The sequence below is a fragment of the Octopus bimaculoides genome, chromosome 14 (genome assembly GCF_046866305.1).
Source record: "Octopus bimaculoides isolate indiv1 chromosome 14, ASM4686630v1, whole genome shotgun sequence".
Lineage (NCBI taxonomy): Eukaryota > Metazoa > Mollusca > Cephalopoda > Octopoda > Octopodidae > Octopus > Octopus bimaculoides.
In genome coordinates, this window is record NC_142941.1 from 33730690 (window position 1) to 33740689 (window position 10000).

The window sequence follows — 10000 nt, forward strand, 5'->3', positions numbered from 1 at the left end:
AGAGGTAGTTCCTATTATTAGTCTGGCTTCTATACCTTGACCTGTCCAGCATCAGTAGCTTGAGATCCACTGGCCCTGTTCTCAGGAACACTGAGGCACACAAGCCAATACACTGCAACTAGGATTGGACCTTCTAGTAGAAGCATCTACATGGTCACTCAAATGCCAGAAACAGCAGCTATGTCCCACACAAATCATTTCCTAACATATTACAAAAGGACATGATGGTGCATGGCTCAGTGGTCAGAGTGTTGGTCTCACAATCATAAGGAAATGAGTTTGGTTTCTGGACTGGGCTGTGTGTTATCTTCTTCAGCAAGACACTTTATTTCAATTTGTTCTGGTTCTCTCAGCTGTAAAAAGGAGTTATGATGTCACTGGTGCCAAGCTGTATTGGTCTTTGCCTTTGACTTGAACAACATCAGCGGCATGGAGAGGAGAGGCTGGTATGCATGAGTGATTATTAGTCTTCCATAAACAAACTTACCCAGACTTGTGCCTCAGAGGAAAACTCTCTAAGTGCAATCCCATGGTCATTCATGACTGAGGGAGGGGGGGGGGTCTTTACGCTTTTTACAAAAAAAAAAACGAACCCATTTTACATAATCTAACCCTGGATACTATGCTTGAATAAGACAGGATGGTCACAGAAGGAGTGCTTTGATGAGGGCTAACATCTGAATCTATACAGTAGTTATACAACATGAGGTATAGACACACAAACTATATTTGAACCTATAACCAGCTTTGTAAATTATTGCTTCTCTTCAATTTAACACAACTCTTCTGCTGTTTACGAATTATTTCTGTAAAGTTTCCTTTCTAGTGCATGCTTTCATCTTTAATGCAGATGAAAACGATAATGATGATGATGATGATGATGACAGTGGTAAGGACGATGGTGATGATGGGGATACGCTATTCATCGATGATTACACCTTGATGCACAATCTGATTAACTTAAGTGAGTGATATGTGTACAAGCATACACATACAATTCTACATGGCTATTAAGTTAGATATATGTAAATAATAAAAAAAAAGCCTGCATATAAACGCGCACACACACACACACACACACACACACACACACAGATATGTATGTATATATACATACATGCATATCTATTTTTATCACTTTTATATAGCTTAATAGCCATCAAGAATTACATATATGCGTATGTATATATATGTATGTATATATATATATATATATATATATATATATATATATATATATATATATATATATATATGTAGATGTTTTATATATATATATATGTATATATATATATATATATATATATAGATAGATAGATATTTGTATACATATGGATGTATACACAGACACATATGTATATATATATATATATATATATATATATATATATGCATTCATGTAATGGCATATATATGTTCTATATCAGATAATGTTTAATCACTGCATAACATACATATACGTTAAACACTTTTATATTACTAAATAATATATATATATATTTTTGTATATGTAAAAAGAAAATATGACATAAATGCATGTATGCATCTGTATGTATGTGAATGATTCATAATACATACACACATAAACACAGACACATATGCACATGTATATACACATGCATAAAAAAACGTAACGGGTAAAAAATGTCAATTGAAAAGATAAAACAACACCAGGACAAAACTACAAATAAAAACCAAAGAAGAACAATAACACAACACTGTCATATCCCATTATATGGAGTCAATATTAATTGATTGATACATTGGAAGAAAAAATATATATACAAATATATATCACTAAAATATAAAGGATATAAGTTAATATCAAGTAAAAATATCAAAGGCATCTCTCACCACCTCAATTGTCGTGTGTGTGTGTGTGTGTGTGTGTGTGGGTGTGTGGGTGTGTGTAAATATCTGGAGTTTATTTCTGTATGTTTGAGAGTTTATCTATGTATAAGTGTGTGTTGGTGTATGATAGCATATATAATATCACATAAGAGAAAATATGTAAATGTGTGATTGCATGTGCATATATGTGTGTGTGTGTGTGTGTGTGTTTGGAAATATGAATTTGAATGTGGAAGTATATTTGTCTATATGAAGCTGTTTCCTATATACATACACAAATACATATATATATACACAAATACATATATATATATATATATATATATATATATATATATATATATATATATATATATATATATATATATATATATACACACAGATTTATATACATATGCATGTATGTATGTATTCATGATTGTGGGATGGAGGGGTGTATTCATACATGTGTATATGTATGAGACTGTGTTTCTGAAAGTGCATGTTTATGCTTAAATGGTGTGTGTGTGTGTGTGTGTGTGTGTGTGTGTGTGTGTGTGTGTATATATATATATATATATATATGTCCACTCAACCATCCGTACATGTATTGATCTATCTAGTTATTTATCTATCTATTCATCTTTCTATTTATCTATCAATCCTGTCTCTTTGTGAACGTGTACACGCATATTTGAATATGTGTAAGTGTGTATAAATATTTTACTAATAGCACATGATTCATTCTCATATCTAACAAAATTTATCTAATATTGAGAAGATGTTGGCAAAATTTCACCATATTCTTACACATTTTGAAGTCTAAGCACTTAATATTGTCAAGACCAAAAGTGCCAGTGTGATTCGAATCCACACACACACCATGACAACATTGAAATTATATAACAAACTTACATGTGTGATCTGCAATTATTTTATCTTAAATTGTTATTTTAGAAAGAAGAACTCCTGTTATGTGTGTGTGTCATCAGCCTGCATCTATCACGTGTCTACCCTTTGTACACACTGCCCATTGCTACTACCAATGGAATGGTCTGGTGAGGTCCTTTGATGTGGCTAATAAGTCCACTTATACATGCTAGTGTTTTTTGTGATGGTCTGGAGAAGATGACCAAACCTGAATACTTAGAAGTAAAAGGTATCTACCATATTTTGATGGCACTTATGATGCAGTTTTGCAACCAAAGATCTTTCAAAGAATCACCCATGACTTATATGCAAATTTGGGCCTCCCACAAGCTAATTTTATCCCTGACTCTCACTACTATAGGCTAATTTTAATTTAATCCAGATGGCCACCTCTACTTAGCCTGCCTTACTTTTTATATAGTAATGTTTTCTGTTATAGCTAAGGTACTTTTGCAGAGGCTTAGTGGTTTGGGTGCTGGACTCATGATTCTAAGGTTGTGGTTTTGATTCCTGGGACTGTCTGACACATTGTATTCTTGAGCAAAACGCTTCACTTTATGCTGCCCCAGTCAACTCAGCTGGCAAAAATGAGTAATCTTGTGACAGACCAGTATCTCGTCCAGAGATGGTGGAATATACACACCATGGAAACCAGAAAACCAGCCCTATGAATCTACATGAGTCATGAAGGACCCAAGATACTTTTGTCAAGTTCTTTGTCATGTACTGCTACATTACTTTAAATATTACATGCTTTAATGCACTAAAAAGTATTTTTTTCTTGAATACGTGTTGCTGAAATTGGGAAGCATCTAATAAGCTTACAGCACATTATTATTATATGAAATCTGTTATTGTTACTACCAATGTAACCTGATGCACTAATTAACTTCTTCATTAGAAACGAACCTGTTTTAATACTTATGTCAACAAAAGTAGTGAGCTAGCAGAATCATTAACATGCCAAGCAAAATGCTTAGTGACATTTTGTTTGTCTTTATGTTCTGAGTTCAAATTCCACTGAGGTCGACTTTGTCATTCATCCTTTCAAGGTCAATAAAACAAGTACCAGTTGGACACTGGTGTTGATGTAATCAAATTTCCCCCCCTCCCTGAAATTCCTAGCCTTGTGCCAAAATTTGAAATCAATACTTACAACAACACGACACCAAAGTTTCCAAGGATACAGTCTCAAGGTATTTAGTGAAACTTATAAGATGTTAAGTGAAGGTGCACTCATGATTGTAAGATTGTGGTTCCAATACTAAGACCAGATGGTGTGTTGTGTTCTTGAGCAAGACACTTAGTTTCATGCTGCTCCAAACCTCTCAGCTGTGAATGAGTTTGAGTAATACCTGGGCAGTTAACCCAGCAATAGGCTCACAACCCATTGTAATCTTAGTCAATTGTATGCCATGGAAACTAGATTAAGGCCTGGCAAGCTGGCAGAAACGTTGGCACGCTGGGCGAAACGCTTAGCACTATTTTGTCTGCCGTTATGTTCTGAGTTCAAATTCCGCCGAGGTCGACTTTGCCTTTCATCCTTTCGGGGTCGATAAATAAAGTACCAGTTACGTACTGGGGTTGATGTAATCGACTTAATCCCTTTATCTGTCTTTGTTTGCTCCTCTATGTTTAGCCCCTTGTAGGCAATAAAGAAATAGGAAACTAGATTAAAGTCTGGTGTTATGAGACCTAGGGCTCATGACAGACCTAATTAAGTTCATTAGACATTAAGTGGTGCAAAAATAGATATTAGCGACAGAGACAGTATTAATACTGAAAGGTAATATTTATCCCCACTTAAATGTGGATGTTCTGTCAGAACAGAATATGTTGTGGTAGATACCACGAGAGAAACTCTCATCCTGGTTTTTGGCACAAAATGCACTATGCACGGTGCACTATGCAAAATGCAAAATGCACTCTTGTTTATATCACTAGTGGGGAGATAACTCCCTGACATCTTCAAAGCCAAGACCACCGTTTTACATGATTTTGACTTTCCTTAGTCTCATCAGTGATGGACACTCGACAGCTAGAGACAGCGGTGACTCATCTTCCTGTCAGCAATTCATAGAAAGAAAAAAGTGTCAGAGCAGGTGCTGGTGTTATGATTAGCCATTTTGCACCAGAAGTCAATAAAAGAGTTTATCTCATGGTATCTGCTTGCAGTATAGTTTCTTCTAACAGAACATCAATGCTTGAATGGGAATAGATATTAAATGGTAACTGATTTCTATCTCCTATAGGTGATAAATAATAATGATAATGGTTTCAAATGTTGGTGCAACATCAGCAAGTTCAGAGGAGGGGTAAGATGATTACATCAACCCCAGTATTCAACTGGTACTTATTTTATTGACCCTGAAAGGATGAACAGCAATAATGATAATAATAATAATAACAATAATAATAATAATAATAATAATAATAATAAAAAAAAAAAAAGAAAAAATAATAATAATAATCTTCTTTTAATTTTGACGCTATATCTTCAGGAGAAGTTACCTCAATCCTTTCTATATTAACCAAAAGGAAGTAGATTGACAAATTTATTTTTTGAACCAGTTGAAGACACACAAGATGTCGAATATCGTTCACTAGATAACAATGGCACTCTTCTTTTTAATTTTGATTTAAATAATAACAACAACAACAACAACAACAACAATAATAATAATGACAATAATAATCCTTTCTATTATAGGCACAAGGCCTGAAATTTTGGATGAGGAGGGGGGGAAGTCAATTTGATTGACCCCAGTACACAACTGGTACTTAATTTATCAACTCCGGAAGGATGAAAGGCAAAGTCAACCTTGGTGGAATTTGAACTCAGGACATAGTGACAGACAAAATACTGCCAAGCATTTCGGTTGGCATGCCAATGATTCTGCTAGCTCAACACCTTAATAATAATAATAATAATAATAATAATAATAATAATAATAATAATAATAATAATAATAATAATAACAACAACAATCTTTTCTACTATAAGCACAAGGCCTGATATTTTAGGGTAAAGGGCTGATTGGTTACATTGACCCCAGTGCTCAACTGATATTTATTTTATCAAACTCAAAAAAAAAACATGAAAGGGAAAGTTGACTTTGACAGAATTTGAACTCGGAATGTAAAGACAAACAAAGTACCACTAAGCATATTGTCCAACACACTAATACTTCTACCAGCTCACCAACTCAATAATAATAATGATCCTTTCTATTAAGGCATAAAGGGCTGAAATTTTGGGGGAAGGCAACTAATTGGTAACATAGCCCCCAATGCTCATTCTGTTGACCCCAAAAGGATGAAAAAGCAGAATTGACCTGAATGACATTTGAACTCAGAATGTAAAATTGAAAGAAATGCCACAAAGTATTTTGTTTGGCATGCTAACGTTTCTGCTAGCTTGCAGCAGCATTAGCAGTAGTAGTAGTAGTAGTAATAGTAGTAGTAGTAGTAGTAGTAGTAACAATAATGGTTTTCTCTGATTTAGGTACAAGGTGAGAAATTCTGATAATGATTCAAGTAGAGTTTCATGAAAATTCACAAAAAGAAAAAAAAAAAAAAAAATGAAGAACCAAAGAACCTAAAATAAAATTTTACTTTTTGTTCATGCTTTTACTTTTGTTGAAAATACTATATTAATTTACATAATTATATTTCTAATCAGCAATTTTTTTCCAATATTTTTTGCATTGCTTCCGGGAAAACACTGTTTGAAGTGTTTCAGTGAAAAGAACATGTTTCAGAAAAAAAAGTCACATGATCAATGAGATTCCTTCACAGAAAGTTGTGCAAAAATGTAACTTAAGTGAAACACCGGATTTACAACTTGATACATACATACATATACTCTTTTCACTCTTTTACTTGTTTCAGTCATTTGACTGTGGCCTTGCTGGAGCACCACGTTTACTCAAGCAAATCGACCCCAGGACTTATTTTTGTAAGCCTAGTACTTTTTCTATAGGTCTCTTTTGCCGAACTACTAAGTTACAGGGACGTAAACACACCAGCATCGGTTGTCAAGCAATGTTGGGGGAACAAACACAGACACACAAACATACACACACATACATATATATATATGTATGCATATATACAACGGGCTTCTTTCAGTTTCTGTCTACCATATCCACTCACAAGGCTCTGGTTGGCCTGAGGCTATAGTAGAAGACACTTGCCCAAGGTGCCACACAGTGGGACTGAACCCAGAACTATGTGGTTGGTGAGCAAGCTACTTACCACACAGCCACTCCTGCACCCTTATATTCACTTATATATTCACTTATATATATATATATATTTTCATAATGATAATAATAATAATATTTTATAATCTTAGAACTTATGAGTGATCACTATGTAATGACTGAAGAAAATAGTTTAATATTGGGGCATATAAGCCCTTGACGAAAAATGTGGGTTTTTTGTATGCATGGGACTTGAACCCATGCCTCTATATATTCCCAATATACACCATACATACATACATATAAATATGTGCGTGTGTATGTGTGTGTCATCATCATCATCACTTAATATCTGTTTTCCATGCTGGCATGAATTAAATGGTTTAACTAGTGCTGGCCAGTGGGGGAGCTGCACTAGATTGCAGTCAGATTTGGCTTGTTTTGTATGGCCAGATGCCCTTCCTAACACCAACCCTTTTACAGAGCATGCTGGGTGCTTTTTACGTGGTACCAGCACAGGTGCTATAACATGTTATCAGCATAGGACCCTTGCAGGTCAATCCTCTTCAGCAGGGTATTAACAATTCTGTTGTATAAGACGGGTCCTCTTGAGTAATGCAAGGCGCCAGATATCTCAGTCATTTGTCATCTCTTAAGGATCAGTGTCCTGAGATCATCCTTCAGTACTTTGTCCAATGTCTTCTTGGGTCTCCCTCTTCCACAAGTTCTTTCCACTTCGAGATAGATCGCTGACCAAAACATTCAATTTTTTTTCTCCATGTTTTTCTCCTTGTTTTCTCCATATTCTCTCTGTTGAAGAGCCTAGCTCGAAACGTTACAGACTTTCTCTATTCCCGAGCGTTAAGCTAATACATCCTTTTGTTGTTTACACCACCTGTCCTCGTCTGTTGTTGTTTTTTTCGTAAATTCTCCCATATATATATATATATATATATATATATATATATATATATATATGTGTGTATATATATACACATTATATGTATATATATATATATATATATATATATACATATATACATATATGTATATATGCATATATATATATATATATATATATATATATATATGTACATATATACATACATACATACATACATATATACATACATACATATATACAGTATACAATACACAAAGGCCACGAAACAGCCGTAAACAGATGGAAATTATATGGAAAAGTAAATATATCTTCACTTCTTACACCTCCTGACTTTGTGCTTTATTTACTCTTTGCGGTAAAATCTATTGTTCCAATTTGCTGGTTTTTCAGTTACACAGGCATATTAGATCATACTACATCATTAATTAATTGTCAAGTAGACTGATAGCCAATTCTGAAAGGGGGTATTTCTGTGATAGCCACACAAAGGGCTTCTTTCAGTTTCCATCTATCAAAAGCACTTACAAAGCTTTTGTCTGCTCAGTGCTATAGTAAAAGACACTTACCGAGGTGCTGTCCAGTAGGGCTGAACCTAAGAACGCACATTTCTGAAGCAAAATTCTCTACCACACAATCACACCTGTGCCTCTCAACCACATCTAAGCCTTACAACTACAATATCGTGATGAAATATACCCTGTTGCTGTTGGCACTTTGTCGCTTACGACGTTGAGGGTTCCAGTTGATCCGATCAACGGAACAGCCTGTTCGTGAAATTAACGTGCAAGTGGCTGAGCACTCCACAGACACGAGTACCCTTAATGTAGTTCTCAGGGATATTCAGCATGACACAGTGTGACAAGGCTGACCCTTTGAATTACAGGCACAACAGAAACAGGAAGTAAGAGTGAGAGAAAGTTGTGGTGAAAGAGTACAGCAGCGTCGCCACCAGCCCCTGCCAGAGTCTCGTGGAGCTTTAGGTGTTTTCGCTCAATAAACACTCACAATGCCCAGTCAGGGAATTGAAACCGCGATCCTACGACCGCGAGACCGCTGCCCTAACCACTGGGCCATTGCGCCTCCACTATACCCTGTACTGCACTGCAAATTGGTTGGTGGTCAGACAAGAAAATGTAGGTTTGAGTGAAATCTTTTAGTCCTGCAGACATGGCAGTCTTACTTCTGCTGGTGCCATGACAAAATGTATCCAGCTGTAAAAACCCTACCAAAGATGAGATGTATGAACATGACATGGGTGCTTCCTTGGTCAATCTAGAAGGGCAATAACTCTAAATACAAGCATATTCAGACTGTAACAATCCATCTGACCCATACCAGCATGGAAAGTGAACATTAAATGATAACGACCTAGCTATGTATGTATATATGTATGTATGTATGTATGTATGTATGTATGTATCTCTCTATGTATCTATCTATCTTTCTCTATAATGTATTTACATGGCTGTATGTGCATGTGTGTATGTCTATCTGTGTGTATACTCATAATTATATAGCTATAATGTATACAACATGCATATATGTATGCATGTATATATGTAGGTATGCATATATTTATGTACTTGTAATGGATATGTCTGTGTATTTATGTGTGTATGTGTGTGTACCCATATAATTATAAGGCTATGATGTATATAACATTTATATATGTACACACACACAAACACACACACACATATATATATATATATATATAATGGATATTTCTATGTACATATATATATACTGTGTGTGTGTGTGTGAGTGTGTGCAGCTTAGATGTAGAACCAAAAATCTTCAAATATTTCAGACCTGATTATGGCATATTACTATATTGATTTATTGGAATGGCAGCAATATAATCCTCCTACCACTTCTCTCTCTCTTTCTCTCTCTCCCCATTCCTCTCTCTCTCTCTCTCGGACCTCTTTCTCTCCCTCTCTCTCTCTCTCTCTCTCGGACCTCTTTCCCTCCCTCTCTCTCTCTCTCTCTGTCACTCTCCAACTCTTTATCAATCTATCGCCACAACCAGACACAGAATCACTGAATCATGCATATGAAAAATCAAAACAAAAAGAAACAAAATAAAACAAAATAATAATAATAATAATAATAATAATAATAATAATAA

At 35.0% G+C, this 10000-nt stretch overlaps 1 protein-coding gene across 2 annotated transcripts in view; it reads right to left on the bottom strand.

Annotated features, from left to right (window-relative positions):
• The window catches only part of LOC106871011 (protocadherin beta-2), a 274660-nt gene that overhangs the window by 179755 nt on the left and 84905 nt on the right, over window positions 1-10000 (bottom strand). The window lies entirely within an intron of this gene.